This window comes from Pipistrellus kuhlii, unplaced genomic scaffold, assembly GCF_014108245.1.
Source record: "Pipistrellus kuhlii isolate mPipKuh1 unplaced genomic scaffold, mPipKuh1.p scaffold_m20_p_3, whole genome shotgun sequence".
Taxonomy (NCBI): Eukaryota; Metazoa; Chordata; class Mammalia; order Chiroptera; family Vespertilionidae; genus Pipistrellus; species Pipistrellus kuhlii.
In genome coordinates, this window is record NW_023425529.1 from 19,790,895 (window position 1) to 19,806,295 (window position 15,401).

General features: G+C 40.6%; 1 long non-coding RNA gene across 1 annotated transcript; it reads left to right on the top strand.

Moving 5' to 3' along the window:
- The first annotated feature begins 1,787 nt into the window (after positions 1-1,787).
- LOC118730566 lies at positions 1,788-7,382 on the top strand. The gene is made up of 3 exons (XR_004991517.2): positions 1,788-1,873; positions 4,708-5,772; positions 6,011-7,382. It is a non-coding gene; the product is annotated as an uncharacterized LOC118730566 (long non-coding RNA).
- The last annotated feature ends 8,019 nt before the right edge of the window (positions 7,383-15,401 follow it).

Below are 15,401 nucleotides of genomic sequence, written 5' to 3' on the forward strand. Positions count from 1 at the left end.
AGGCCCTTTCTGGTTCGTGCTTGTCGGAGTATGGGAACCAGGGAGGAAAAGTGAGAAAAACTTCTGCAGGAGCTTTCTGGGAGGGCCTGGGGTTGAGTAATAGTTTGTCATTATCCAGGTTGCCCTGTACCCTTTTTTTTTTTTTAAAATGTGCGTGCTATAAAGTTATCTTACAGCTGCAGAACTGCCATTTTCAGAGGAGGTTTCCAGAGCTCTTGTATTCCATCTCCTGTTTCCAACAGGAGTAAGCCAAAACCATCTGAGGGGGAAAAATAAAAAAATCTACATTTCACCACTTCCTTTAATGAAATAGTTTGGTATTTAACTCCCTCTTCGCCAGAAACATTTTTCGTGCTGTTTAACCTGAGTCCACTCTGCCACGTTTCATCACGACTTCTCTTTCTCTGGGAGACAGAGTGGAAAATTCATTCCGTGAGAAGAGGCTTGTTCCAACTTCATTTTCTCTTCCTTGACAATCTACCACCCTTTGTTCTTCCAACTAGATTTCCAAGGTGTCTCCCTTTAGAAAGTGTTTGCAGTTGAACCCCTCCTTTCCATGAAGAGACCAGAGCATACCAGCTCAGAGTTCATTTAATTGTGCCTTTGTTCTTGTTGACATGAATCTTTTGAAAATACTTTTGAGTCTGTTTCAAGGCAAAGGGCTCTGTATTTCCAAGCAGGACAGATTCTTTTGAATGCAAAGTTGGTATTATGAAAAGTGCCTGGGCTTGGTGTCAGAAACGCTGGTCTTGTCAAATACCAGCTGTTACTTGAGGCACATCTTCCACGTCTGAGAGGCTCTGTTTACCCATTGGGAAAACAGAAAATGGGGCTTTAACTGCTGAGGTCATTGTGAATATAAAGAAAGAAAGGTAGTGTACTATATAAAAGTGCCAGGAATAATGGCTTATGTTTAACAGGTGACCCATGGTCACCTTCCTTAAGGGCAGGGTCTATAACTTTCATTTCTATAGTTTTTGGCCTCAGGACGCCACTTTGTCCACAGGGTAAAAATGAATGAGGATAGCTGACTGCCCAGATCTTTGGTGGCTGAGGAAAACAAAGCAAGATGAATAGGATTCAAGGCCATTTTGTGGTCTGGTGAGGTCTGGAGAAGTCAAAATTGAAGGCCCCCATGCCAGGTAGGGGAGAAGGGTGCAGTGGTATCTGAACCAGGGAACCAGCTGAGGCAATATAGATAGAATAGGGATCTAGGGGAAATAGAAAAACTGAGGTCTGGTTCTAAAGAGATTTCTGATGCAGGAATATGTGGAAGAAAAAGATGCCAGCAATGTCCCCATGGGGAAAAAATTGGTTTCTTGTCGCTTCACCAGCTCTTGAGTTCACCTTGGTGCTGTTTTCTCTCTGTTTCTATGCTGCTTCAACAAGCCCGTTCTGGTCCTTATCTGTGGGAGTGGGATTTCTTTTTCCAGGTGTTCAGGTTGATTATCTAGAAGGGTGGAGAAGTAATTGCTGCAAAAATAATTTATTTTCTCCCAGAAGACACAGGATCTTGCCTCCATCTGGTTCCTTAGCCCTTCTTCTCCATAAGAGCCCCAGACTCAGGCCGGGATCAGTTTGGCTCAGGGGATAGATTGTTGGCTTGCAGACTGAGAGGTCTCAGGTTTGATTCTGGTTAAGGGCATGTACCTTGGTTGTGGGCACATCCCCAGTGGGGGGTGTGCAGGAGGCAGCTGATCAATGTTTCTCATTGATATTTCTAGCTCTCTATCCCTCTCCCTTCTTCTCTGTAAAAACTCAATAAAATATTAAAAAAAAAAAAAAAAAAGAGCCCCAGACTCAGGAGATGGCTGTATTGACGCTTTGGGGAGTACAAGGGACAAATGTCAACACTGCTTCAATGTGACTCCAGGTGAAATGGGCAGGATTGCTTAGAGGTTGAGCAACCTGCTCCACAAGAGTTCTGCAGAGGGAAATGAGGTTTGGGTGGGAAACACTAAGCCTGGAGATTACTGAGGGCCAGGGAGGGGTTTGTTTATAGAGGGTGAGGCCTTCTCTCTTGTTTCTACTAGAGCAGATGAATGGAGGGATGAGGAGTGGAAGGTCATGTCCATTCCACAGCTTACCTCTTTGATCAAAGCAAGTGAAGCACTCTGGTGGCAGTTGCTCATTTATTTTTCTACCCAGAGTGCTTGACCCACAATAGGACACCAGGTGATAATAGCTACTTGTATGCAAAGATTTTTGGTTCAGTGGAATGACAGGTGCAGAGAGCTGAGTTAAACACATTTCTCAGTTCATTAACAGGCTTTGCAAGGTTGCATTCTGGTTTTATTTTGGTTATTTGTTTTTTCATTTCACCCCTGACCTTCACTCCCATTTTGCTTCTCCCCTTTTCCTCACTCCCCTACGCTTCCAGCTGCCAGTCACTGACTCATATATTAGGTCTAGTAATAATTAATGTCGTTTTCTAATATTTTTTTTTAAAATCGAATTTATTTAAACAATACAACAAAATTTAATCAACAATATAGTTGCCGTTGTTTTCTACTACTTGTGCCCAATGCTCAGGAAGCATTTTAATCCCTCTGTTGTAAAATTCTTGTGATTTTGATGCGAAAAATTCGGTCAATGCATTTTTGAGGCATTCTTCATTATGAAATTTTTTTCCAAGAAGAAAGTTTTGCAAAGAATGAAACAAATGGTAATCGGAAGGGGCAATATCAGGAGAATATGCAGGTTGAGGGAGAACTTCCCATTCCAACTGGCGCAGTTTTTCAGCAGTGATTCTTGCAGTATGCGGTCGTGCATTATCGTGGTGAAGAATTACGCCCTTCCGATTAATCAGCGCGGGTTCTTTTTCTCTTAAAGCTTGGGCTAACCTTTCCAATTGGGCACTATACACTGCACTTGTAATGGTTTGGTTAGATGGTAAAAGTTCATAATGAAGAATTCCTTTAAAATTCCACCAAACACACAACATCACTTTTTTCACATGCAAGTCAGGTTTTGTCGTGGGCTGCGGAGCCTCATTTTTGTCCAACTATTGAGGCCGCCTTTTCAAATTAACATACAGCACCCATTTTTCATCTCCGGTAACAATTTGCTCTAAAAACGGCAAACGGTTTTGACGAGAGAGGAGCAAACTGCAAATTGTGACTCTTTGATTACGGTTGTTGTCGCTCAACTCATGAGGAACCCATTTTCCAAACTTTTGGACTTTGCCAAGTGCATGCAATTGATTGGAAATTGTTTTTTGTGAACAATTTAAAGTTGTCGCAAGCTCTTGTTGGGTAATTTGAGGATTTTGCACCAAAAGAGCTTGAAGAGCTTCTTGATCAAAATTGGACACACGGCCTCAACCACTCTTGTCATCTAACGAAAAATTTCCCTCGCGAAATTTCTCAAACCAACTCTGGCATTTTCTGGCGCTAACTGCATCTTGACCAAGAGCACTACAGATGTTTTTTGCAGCCTCACTTGCTTTTCTTCCTAATTGGAACTCGTAAAGCATGCAGTGCCGAATATGCTCTTCATCCGCCATCTTCTTAGCCCTAGTTTTGCAACAAAAACCAAACCAAACACAAACTTTTTCAAGCAAAACTTGTTAATTGCACTTCACACGTTCTGTAGATACCACGTGTTTGAAGGTTATGTCAATACAAGTCAACACCAAGCAAGATTTTAAACAAATGTTTAAAAACGACATTAATTATTACTAGACCCGATATGATAGTCTCTAATGCTAGGACAAGTACTCTCATATTTGTGCTCCGTGGATCTCTGTAAGAGCCTCTCTGAGCACAGACCCAACATGGGGGATTGCTGGCATAAAGTATATGAATATTTAATTTTTACTCAATACCCTCCCGGTTGCTTCCTAGAGATGCTGTGCCAGTTTAAGGCTGCTCCGGAAATACACGCATAAGTCTATTTCCTTGAATCTTCTTCATTCCTTGGTATTACTCAGCTTTTTAATTATGGTGTATTGGATGTATATAAAGTAGTAAGTCACTGTTTTAAAATTTGTATTTCTCTGATTTCTTGGTCTTCCTAGAAATACATATCTCATCTCATACTTGGTATCCATTTTCTAAATTGTGTATTCCATGTTTTGTTCACTTTTCTTTTGGGATTCCAGTCTCATGTTGGTTTGAAAGAGTTTCTTGTACATGTGAGACACAATAATATATATTTATGTAGATACTATAATTTTTGTGTGTGTTGTTCTTATTCAGTTTAGAATCCAGGTCATACTTATTCATTTCATAAAGTGATTGCCATTTTAATTTCGATAATAGTTATTTATCTATGCAAGCTTTAAATGTATTCTTTGCCAATTTTTATACTTTATAAATTCATTATAATGTGTCTAGGTATGAATCCTCCCATTTATTCATGCTGCCTACTTCTCCATAAGTCTACTTCTCTTTTTTATATCTTAACCTTCATTTTTTGTTTCTTTTTTAGAAAAAGATTAAGATGCATATAATGTTTATTTATTTTTTCTTAATAAAGACAAGTCCTATAGTGTTCTCTTATATTTATTTCTTACTGGAGAATTTCTTCCAAGAGGCTATTAAAAGAGGTTTATAGGTCCTGCGATGTCATTATTGCTCCAGATTTCAAAGATAATTTAATCAGTGTCAAAGTTATAGGGTGAAGGTTCTTATCTTTCAATAGTGAAACAATTATTTTCTTGGCCACCATCCATTGTTGATATTAACAACTCCTGTTCTTTTTCAGGGGATCTACACCTCTGGAAACTTTTAGAATTGTCATTTTTGTTTTTGGTTTCTTGGAACACATCTATTTTCTTTACCTTTTGAACCCTCATGGCATGACACCAAAGGAATGAAAATTGGTACAAACTTCAACAATGAGGAGAATGTGAAGAAGGTTTGCAGAGAATAAACAATGGTGTGATACATGGATTACAGGAAGCAGGAGGAGAACTGAGGGCTGATGAAGTGAGGTACACATTGGAAGGTGCTGCGAAAAACAGACACACTGCTGGCGGTTGTCCAGGGCGATTTTTCTTGAATTCTGGAAGGGCACAGCACTTTAATAGTGGACAAGCGGGAGGTACAGACTTAGAGGAAACCCCCTTATTTCTTCAACCAGAGGTCATGGCGGAAGGATTGTTCCTCTCTGAAGAAATTGAACAAGCTGTTGTTGGCTTGGGAGCTAATGCCACATCTGGGTCCATGTCTACTCAGCCTGAAATGGAGCCCAATAGTCAGCCATGTATGTTGGTTTTCATTGAATTTATGGTCAGTTTTGCCAATCCCCCCAGTGAGTAAGTATATGAGAGAATTGGGATATATGAAAAAGAAACACTGTGAAGTAGAGAAATGACCAAAAGGAATATAAGATATACTTCTGGGTAAATAAGGAGCTTGAATAAAATGAATTTGTATCCTCTAGAGATATTGATTAAGACTACAGAAATTAAATAAGAGGAAAAAATCTAATTAAAAAGTTGGAGGATAAAATAGAGGAAAAATAAAATAAAAAGATATATATGAAATGATGAATAAAAAAACAAACAAACACTTAGAATAATCCAGAATGGCCCAGTAGCTCAGTTAATTAAAGGTTGTGAGTTTGATCCCCAGCAAGGCTAGAAGCAACAAATGAATGCATAAAATGACTTTCCACTAGGATTGTATAACTAGCAAAAGTAATTGTGAATTTTAAAGGCAGAGTAAAAGATATTTGAAGACAGGTGAGATGTTTACTTTTAAACGTTTAAAAATAATTAATTTTTTTTTCATCTATAGTTGATCTACAATATTATATTAGTTTCAGGTCTACACATCTTTTTTTTTTTAATATATATTTTATTGATTTTTTACAAAGAGGAAGAGAGAGGGATAGAGAGTTAGAAACATCAATAAGGGAGAATCATTGAGCAGCTGCCTCTTGCACACCTCCTACTGGGGATGTGCCCGCAGCCAAGGTACATGTCCTTGACCGGAATCAAACCCAGCACCTTTTAGTCCACAGGCCGATGCTCTATCCACTGAGCCAAACTGGTTCCGGTGAGGTCTACACATTTTTTTAAGAAGGTTATTTGAGAACACACTCCTGCAAGATGAGGGTGTAAAAAGCAAGCTAGAGGGAGATGTAGGATCTGGAGGCAGGATCTCCAACCTCGAACAGTAGTGAAGAGAGATACAGATTATAGTTTTGCTGCAGTGAGAGACCAGTACAGATTTTACAGCCAAAGGAAACACTAATTTGTATCCTACACCATCAATGAAGATATCATAAGCACAGATAAGTTAGTTCAGTTGACTGGGATCACACAGTGCTAAGTATAGTAAGTTAGCGACTGGGACACAGCCAGGCTGACTTCCCAGCCTGAACTCTTACTCCTACCATGATGTTGTTTTTTTCTCATAACTTATCTTAAAGTGATGAAAGGTTTCCACTGGGAAAATGAAAACAGCAGTATGTTCTATGTGTGCAAAACCCTCATTTATTAGAGTCAGATGTGCAAAAAAAGAAAGAAAAAAAAAAAGAAGGCTATGTAAAATCATGAAATTAACAAATAACTTAAGAGAAATCAAGAAATAGTTTCTAAAGAAATGAAGGTAACCACCAGGAGAGAAAATTTAGACTGAAAGATGATTTAGTTGAGGGAGAGGGCATGGGCAGGAGGAAGAGGAAGGCGAGAGATAGCTTCTTTGCATGTTAAGTCTTCCTCACCTTTTAAAAAATTAAATTACGGGAAGGTATTACTTTGAAAAAAAATTTAATGCTATTCCTGTGTACTCTTAAAATGGCGAATAGAGCTTATTTGGAAGATAAACCACATGAGGAATTATAACAACATGCAAAGGCATGGAAGGGAAAAAGTTCATGGCTTGGTGGAGAACAGTCTGGTTAGATGACTTGGTGGTTGGGGGTTGGCAGGAGTCACTGGAGATGACTGAAACAGTGGACCAGGGCAAAGCTGTGGAAAGCATAGAATGCCATGTTAAGAAGTTTGGAATTTCCTTTGTTGGCCATGGGAAACCATGAAAGATTTTGAGCAGCGTGGTGCTGTCTGTGTTTTAGAAGGCTCTTCCTTATGGCAGTTTGGAGCAAGGGTGCAAGTGTGTCTGGAATTAAAAAAAAATCTTCCTGACACTTTAGCTGTCTCTCTGAATGGTGGTCTGTTGTCCCACACCCTTCTGTTGGCTGGGGTGGCCCCTGGCCAGCAACACACTGATGTGGTGGCAATGAGTGGGCCACGTGGCATCAGCCTTCTCTGCCTTATTTGAGAGCCACTAGGAGCCCACACCTGGGCGGTGTCTCATTTCAGCTTTTTAGACCTTACTATAAACTATTTTTTGGTCATTTTTCAAGACATGTTTTAGCTTTTAGTACAGGATTTTTACCAACTTCTCCCCACCCCCTTCCACACCCTTTAATGATTCCCTTGGTTTTCATAAAGAGTCTTTCAATTTTTCCCTCTGTCTTGCCAGTTCATCGAAGAAGTAGGATATTTTTTCTCCTTTTATTATTAGTACACATTTTTAAAATAATATAATGGAAAAAACGAATATAAACTTCTGGCCTCCTGCTCTCAAGGTTCACACCCACTGGTGTCTTCCCTCTGAGGCTTGTTAACTTTCTATCCTGTTGGGTGTGTGTCTGTGTGACCAGGAGCCCTCAAATGGCTTTTAGCCCGGGTGCTCCTGTTCACATCATTTCCTCTCTGCCTTCTTACCTACTTCCATCCCTGCCTTTCTCCTGCCCTCTGGTTGACAGGCAACATGGCTCAGGGGCAAGAGAAGCTGGCTGGCAATGCCCAGCTGAAAAAGCATTGGTGTTTCTCCTCTTGTAGCAACTTCCTGTCTGGTGGTGAGCAACTTGCTGAAGGTCAAAGGCAGCCATCCATAGCTATGGCATTTTCTCCACTAGGCGTGAACCTAATTCTGAAGGGGAAATACTTGAGGGCAGGGAATGGGGTGAAATAGGGCAGTTAGTTTTCACTTCACACCCAAAAGGCCATGTGGCTTCTGCCTCCTGGCAGGAGAGGGTCAAAGTTGAGCTGAACAGTGTTTGTGCAGTTTAGGAATGTGGATCTCCTTTCCTTCCACGCCTCTCCTTCACAAGACTGACTTCTTGAGATTTGACACTGCCAACATGACACATTGTCTTGCTCCTTGAGGTTGAGTATTTGGGCTGGAGATGAATCGCTTAAGTATAACATGGGAGTTCGTTAGAACTGCCAACCTCAGTCCCACCCAAGACCTGCTGAACCAGTACCTGCATTTTGTCAGAATGGCCAGGTACTTTTTATGCACTTTAAGTTTGAGAATCACCAATTAAATACTCTGGTCTACTTGGTTAGAATGAGAGCCTGCAGCTGACTGCAGGACTTTCATGTTCCAGATATTTCTGTCTCTCCCCTGCCCAGTGGTGTATCACAGAGCCACAGAGTTGGGGGGGAGGGAGGAGGTGTATGCAAATGCAAATACTGTCTCATCCTGATGGGAGACCCTTCCCCTTTCTCCTTCATCCTTATCTTACCCAGGGTGACACAAGGCATACACAGATGTGTTATCTCACCTTATCCTGGCATAATCTTATGAGATAACAAAGCAGGGGGTATTAATCAAGTTTTAAACAATGAACCCTGATTTTATTGATGAGGAAATGACTATCTAGTTCAAGTCCACAGAGCTAGGAACAAGACTCACCATTGTGATTGCTGAATATCTCATTTTCCATCTTCCTTTTGCATGTGACCTAGGTTAGGACTTCCAGTCCCTTTCAACATGAAGCTCAGAAAAAGAATTACTATGAAAAGAAAAAGCAATCAGAAACAAAATGCTGGGTTTGGGTTGACTCATAAATTCCACCACATAGGGATAAAACTAAGGACTTTTTTTCTGAGCCTCTGCAAATGATTCCAGTAGTTCAGAGGCCCATTTTGAACAAGAGGTTACATGGATTGAGTTTCAAAGAAAAGAATGTCAAAAGAAATCTTCCAGATGAGAATGGCCTCCAGATGTGAACATTGCTCTTACAGATGTGTGGAAGTATGGGGTGGGGGAAATGGGGGAGTGAGATTGCTCACATGTCTGCAAAATGAAATGGAAAAACATCTCTCAGCCACGGGGGAAAGTAGGACAAAGGGAAGAGAAATGAAATGAGAGAAACAGAATCCAAGTTAAACTCTTCAATGTGGGATCATGCTAACTGGAAGGAATCATTCCCACGTGGGTTGACATTCTAAATATGCGGTCAACATCGAGGCCACGCCTCAAACTGTGCTGCTAGAGAGGAAACTTAGAGGGTATTGTGCCTGCAGGAACTTATGCTCCTCTAAGCAGATCTGATTCACCCTATAGAGGAATTTCCCCGTGAACTGTCCAAACTGAAGAGCAGGCAGGACAGGCTTTGAGTCTTACTCGTGGAGAAGAGAACTGAGGCCAGAAATGCGGAAGGAGATTGAGCCAGCAACTGTATAGTCCTTTCTTTCTTCAGCATCTGAATCAGCAACTCATTCTCTTGGGGATCACCTGTTTTGTTCCTTTACAATGGCTAGGAAGTCCCATGTTTCACAGATGAGTAAATCTGAAACCACAGAAAATAGGATTTGTGGCCAAGTGACCTTGGCTTGTCACATTTCTGAAATCTGAGCCATTGTCAAACTCCTGGCTGCATGGAATGAAACCCCTTTATTTTCCTCTGTTTAGCATCTTCACCTTCTCCAGAAAGATCAGCCAAATTACTGCTCCCACACATTCCTCTTCTCCCATCCCCTAATTTCCATGTCAATCTGGACATGTGATTTTTATTCTATCATCTATATTTTTCTGTGACACAAATAACTCATTCTTTGCTAGTCCCACTGGTGGCAGTCCACATTTTTATTTCTTTCTAAGGTTTTCAGTATTCAAAAAACATATACTAACAAAATCAGTAAATGTAATTTGCTTGTCATTCAAACATGTGTACATGTAACAATGCCTGTATACTGATCACACATGCACAAGTCATAAGCTCTGGCCAACATGCTAATAATCCTATCTAATAAAGAGGGAATATGCTAATTGACACTTATGCCATTGTAAGGATGGCAGTACCCACAGCCAATAAGGAGGAAATATGCTAATTGACTGCCCCTCCCTCAAAAATAGTGGCACAAGATGGCGGCACCCAGCCCCCTCAACCTGCCTCCAGAGTCCCCCAGTTACCTCAGCTCTCCAGGTGCCAAGGCTGGCCTGAGGTGCAGGCAAGCCTCAGATATTGGCTGCCCAGCTGCACAGGGCCGCCCAGGGCTCAGGTAACCAGGGCTGGCCGAGGCATGCACTGCCAGCAGTGGCAGCAGCAGAGGTGTGATAGGGCATCACCTTCCCCTGATCACTGGGTTGCCTCCTGCCCCTGAGGACTCCCAGACTGTGAGAGGGGGCAAGTTGGGCTGAGGGACTCCCCCCACTCCAGTGCATGAATTTTCATGCACCAGGCTCTAGTGCAATTAATAATTACCAATGTGTACAAGTTTACTAACTACCTTCTGTTTTCTAATGTGGGTCCTAATTTTCTCTGTGATCTGCAGCTCAACACATTTCTCAAAGAACACACTAGTCAGAAGGTAGATTATCCAAGTAAAAGGTTCCGAGATAATTTCAAGGGAAATGCATCAGTGTACCCTTGTTACATGGATATATGTCATTGATATGGGAATCAAGTACCAGGAAGTACAGTAGTATTATGATCATGATCATCACCACCAACATCATCACTACCATCATCATCATCATCATCATCATCATCATCACTATTGGTTAATTTTTAATTCTTTATTTCCTTTTCTTTTATTCTAATTGGAGTTGAATTTTCAAGCTACTGTTTAAGCCTGATTCTGAGCAAGTTTTGATATTCAGTTAGTACCTGATTCCATTTTATAAAATTGATTCTGTCCTGACACACTAGAATGTACTCCTTTAAATTTGTATATTTAACCCACTTAGAATTGGTTTAAATCTTAAGAGGATAATTAAGCTAGGTTTTGTTCAGTCTGTGGTTTAAAATATATATACCCTTCACTCTGACTTTTAACTACAAACTTGGTGTATTTCATGCTTTTGAATCAAATAGATTCTGTTTGGCATTTGTGGTGGCAAGTTATTTAGTTCTTGTGTGTTGGCTATATTCATCATCTTTTAAAAAAATTCCAGAGAGCCTGGTGCTACTACCATGAGTCTCCTGCACCCCCAAATGCTGCCCCACAGGCCTTGATTCATTATATATTGTCAGGATCATACAGACTGTCTTCTGCATTCTTATCTAGGCTTTCCCCACACTGCCTTGCTGAGTCACAATTCTACTCCAGGAGAGATGGTGTTTAAAATTTTTTTAAAAAAATTATTTTTCAATTAGAGTTTACATTTAATATTATTTGATAGTAAATCGTAGTGTTAAGACAATAATTTACTTTTCAAAGTCTTCCTTTGCTATTTCAAGTACCTACCTGACAACATACATAGTTGTTACAATATTATTGACTATATTCCCTGTGCTGTACTTTATATCTTCATGACTGTTTCCAAACTACCAATTTGTACTTCCTAATCCCTTCACCTTTTTCACCCAGTCCCCCAACCCCCTCCCTTCTGGCAACCATCAGTCTGTGCTCTATATCTTTGAATCTGTTTCTTTTTTGTCTGTTCATTTGCATTGTTCTTTAGATTCCACATATAAATGAAATCATATGGTATTTGTCTCTCTCTGACTGACTTATTTCGCTCAGCATAATACACTCTAGGTCCATCCATGCTATCATAAATATTAAGATTCCATATTTTTATGGTCAAATAATACTCCATTGTATATATAGGGTGGGATAAAGGTATGTTTACAGTTGTGAGTACACAAAATGTAGAGTTTATTCTTATATTAATATTTATTAATTATTGTATTATTTTCCATATGAACATCTGTAAACTTATTTTTGCCCCACCCTGTATGTACCACGGCTTTCAAATCCACTAGCCTGTTGATGGGTTCTTGGGTTGCTTCTATATCTTGGCTATTGCCAATAATGCTGCAAGGAACATAGGGGTGCATAGATCCATTGTACTTGCTTCCCTGATTCTAGCTGCTCTTTTCAGAGAGAAGGCAAGTGGCTTTTTTCTTATCATAATGCAGGTCCCTGCTGGAGAGAGGATATTAGTGGTGTCCTTTGTAGCAAATCATACCTCAGCAGTGACTAAAGATAAAAACCCAGCCCTTGTCTTTGGAATCCAAAGGATGTAATGTCATTTGGAATGTTCCTTTCTGTTGACTTGCCCTCCACCTTTCAGGTAAATCTGTCTGTTATGCTTAGCTCTGCCCTCTTGCATGTATGTGTTCTTTCTTATCTATTGGTAACTTGAGCTAGAGAAAATGCCTCAGGAATGACTGCTCTCCATCCATGAATTCTTTCAGCATGCTGTGGCACCTGGTCCTCTTATATTAAATGTAGATTACATCTACATTTGTTGCACGCCTGTGTGCCAAGCAGTTTACTTACATTGATCACACTTATTGTTACTTACAACCCAATCAGCTATCAGGCGTCTTCAAACTACGGCCACATGCGGCCCGCAGAGGAGTCTGATCCGGCCCGCCAGGTTTTTTGGGCAGTGAGCGCAGCCGAGGTGTTACAGTAGGAATTAGTAGTTCATATAGTCTGGCCCTCCAGCTCTCTGAGGGACCGTGATCTGGCCCCCACTTTAAAAAGTTTGAGGACCCCTGAAGATAGTATTGTCTCCATTTTTGCAGATGAGGAAACTGAGGCTCAAAGAGGCTGAATGCCTTGCCCAAGTCCCTTGTAGCTAGAAATCAGATTAAAGTGCTCTGTCTGATTCCAGAGCCTCATCTAGTTCTGATACAGGTTACCCCAGGAGACCCTCTGTGATTTCAAGAAATCCTCAAATACCCAAACCAATCTATTTGAATTCATTTTATTAATAAAAATAATGATGCCTCATAGGTGGTGTGATGAGTGAAAAGGAGACAAATATGTTAGAGCTTGAAAGGTTAGAAATCACCCCCTCTACCTTAAAAAGGAAAACTTCAGGTAAAAAAAAAAAAGTAGATGTTTCCCTTTGAATGACTTTTGCCATAGGTGTGTGAACCTGCCACCACCCTTTTTAGTGGGTAGATTGATTTAATTCTGTAGCTGAACCTGATCGGGGAGATTCCTTTCAGGTTCATGACCCTGCTCTTGGAGATGCAGAATCTGTAACTGCTAGGCCCTGTGTGATGGAACAAAGGGCTAGAGTTATCAGAGTGAGATAAAACAGGATCAAGGGCTTGATACTTATTTTATTAAACAATTGAAAATGCAGATATTCATTCTATAACTTGTAACAAAGTAGTGTTTCTATTAAAAAATGTATAAACCGCCGAAACTGGTTTGGCTCAATGGATAGAGCATTGGCTTGGGGACTGAAGGGTCCCGGGTTCGATTCCAGTCAAGGGCATGTACCTTGGTTGCGGGCATATCCCCAGTAGGGGGTGTGCAAGAGGCAGCTGATCGATGACTCTCTTTCATCGATGTTTCTAACTCTATCTCTCTCTCTTCCTCTCTGTACAAAATCAATAAAATATATTAAAAAAATGTATAAACCATTTCCTGTCAAGTTTATTTTCTTGGGCATGCCTCTGACACCTTCAAGAACAACGTCTCTTGGCCACCAGAGGACAAGTCTATGTATGTATACAGTAGAAGCATGGTTAAGGGTGGTTGATACCATCAATGTGCCTCCTTCTGTAGAGTACTTGAGGCACACTGACACAAATGTGAGGCACCAGAAGTTCTGTTGCTTCCAAGGGTGACCATTGATGTGCTCCCATGTGCTCCTGGAGGGTCTAGACCATCCTGAGGGGTCTAGAACTAGTCCTCTGAAAGTCACAGTATAACTCTGCAGTCTGTCTTATGAGAAATGGTGTTTCTGAAGGTTGCACAGAAAACTTTATTTATGGCATGGAGAAGACCACTGAATCCAAAAGGACTGTGGAGAAAAGGGGTTTAATTTCTGAGCCCTCAAAACAAACTTTTAGAAAAGTTCTTTTTTCACGTGTTTTTAAATTAATTGCAGATAAAGGAGAGAAGGCCACACCTTTCCCAGGATCCTCTTTTTGGACGTTTTCCCTTAGAGAAGGGTCAGTAAATAAACATGAGGCCACTAGAGAATGGCATGGAGTATGTTATCAAAATGGCAAAGAAAAGAGGATGAAGGGAGCATGGAAGGGAATGGGTGTCAGTCTCCAGGTGGTATATCATGGTCCTCATTTGTGTGGAGGATAATGAGGATTGATTTGGAGAGTAGGGGAAGGCACATGGAAATGTTATTGTTGATATAAAGGGGTAGGAATCTTCAAGGTGAATAGAGGGCTGGGTAATACATGAACATGATTGGAGCCATAGGGCCATGTCATGCTATACCAAGTGACAATGAGGTTTAAGGGGTGTGTAGAGTAGGAAAGTAAGGGGCCATATACAGGTTCTTGAATCAGATATGACATGATCTGTGCAACCAGTTATTCTTGTGGTATCACTTCACGGAAGAAAACAATGAAAGCTAAAGCAACCCTTCAGAATAGCTCTAGTCATCTATCACGAAGAAGCTAGGAGATGAACTAGTGATGATACACCCGGAATGGAGAAAAACACCTCAAAATAGGAAGTTAGGCAGAGGAGCAATTAACAGGATTCAGAATGAAAAAGGCTATGGGATTGGAGGAGTGATACTGAATGTATTTTTGGTGGATCTTGGGATTTTTGAGCTGGAAAATACCCTTACTTCAATATCCAATATCCCTTTTTTTTTTTTTTTTTTTTTTTTTTTTTTTTTTTTTTTTTTACAAGTGAGGGAACAAAGATCAGTAAAGAAGTTGTACCTATAGACATTCATATGGGCCAGTGAAGCTCTATTAGGCCTGTCTACTTTTTAGAAAATAATATAAACATATTTTAGGGTTTAGACATAGAACATTCCATGATATAATTGGGAGATGGAAGCAGAAGAAACAGAATGTCAGGTTTGGATTCACGGCTTCTGCAAGCTGATTTCAGAAACACAACCCTTGGAGAACTTTGGTGGATAGAGAGTTGCATTGAGGCTATTGTGGATGGAGAGAATCATGTCATCAAACAAATAACCAAAAATAACCACAACAAAAAAACCTTTGTAAAATGTGGTAGGTGGAGAACTGATAGAATCCTGGAGCTATATCCCACTCCAGGGGGCTCTAAGATCTGAGAATGGTGTGAGTGACTGGATCATTTCTAAGGGGCCCCATTCCAATCTGGGTCACCCAGCTCCCACCCAGACTCACATCAGCTTCACACACTGTGTGATTATCCATGATGCTTCAGCCAGCGCCAACTCTTCACATCACATTATATCCAAAAACAAACAAACAGAAAACCACGAAGAACTTTCCCA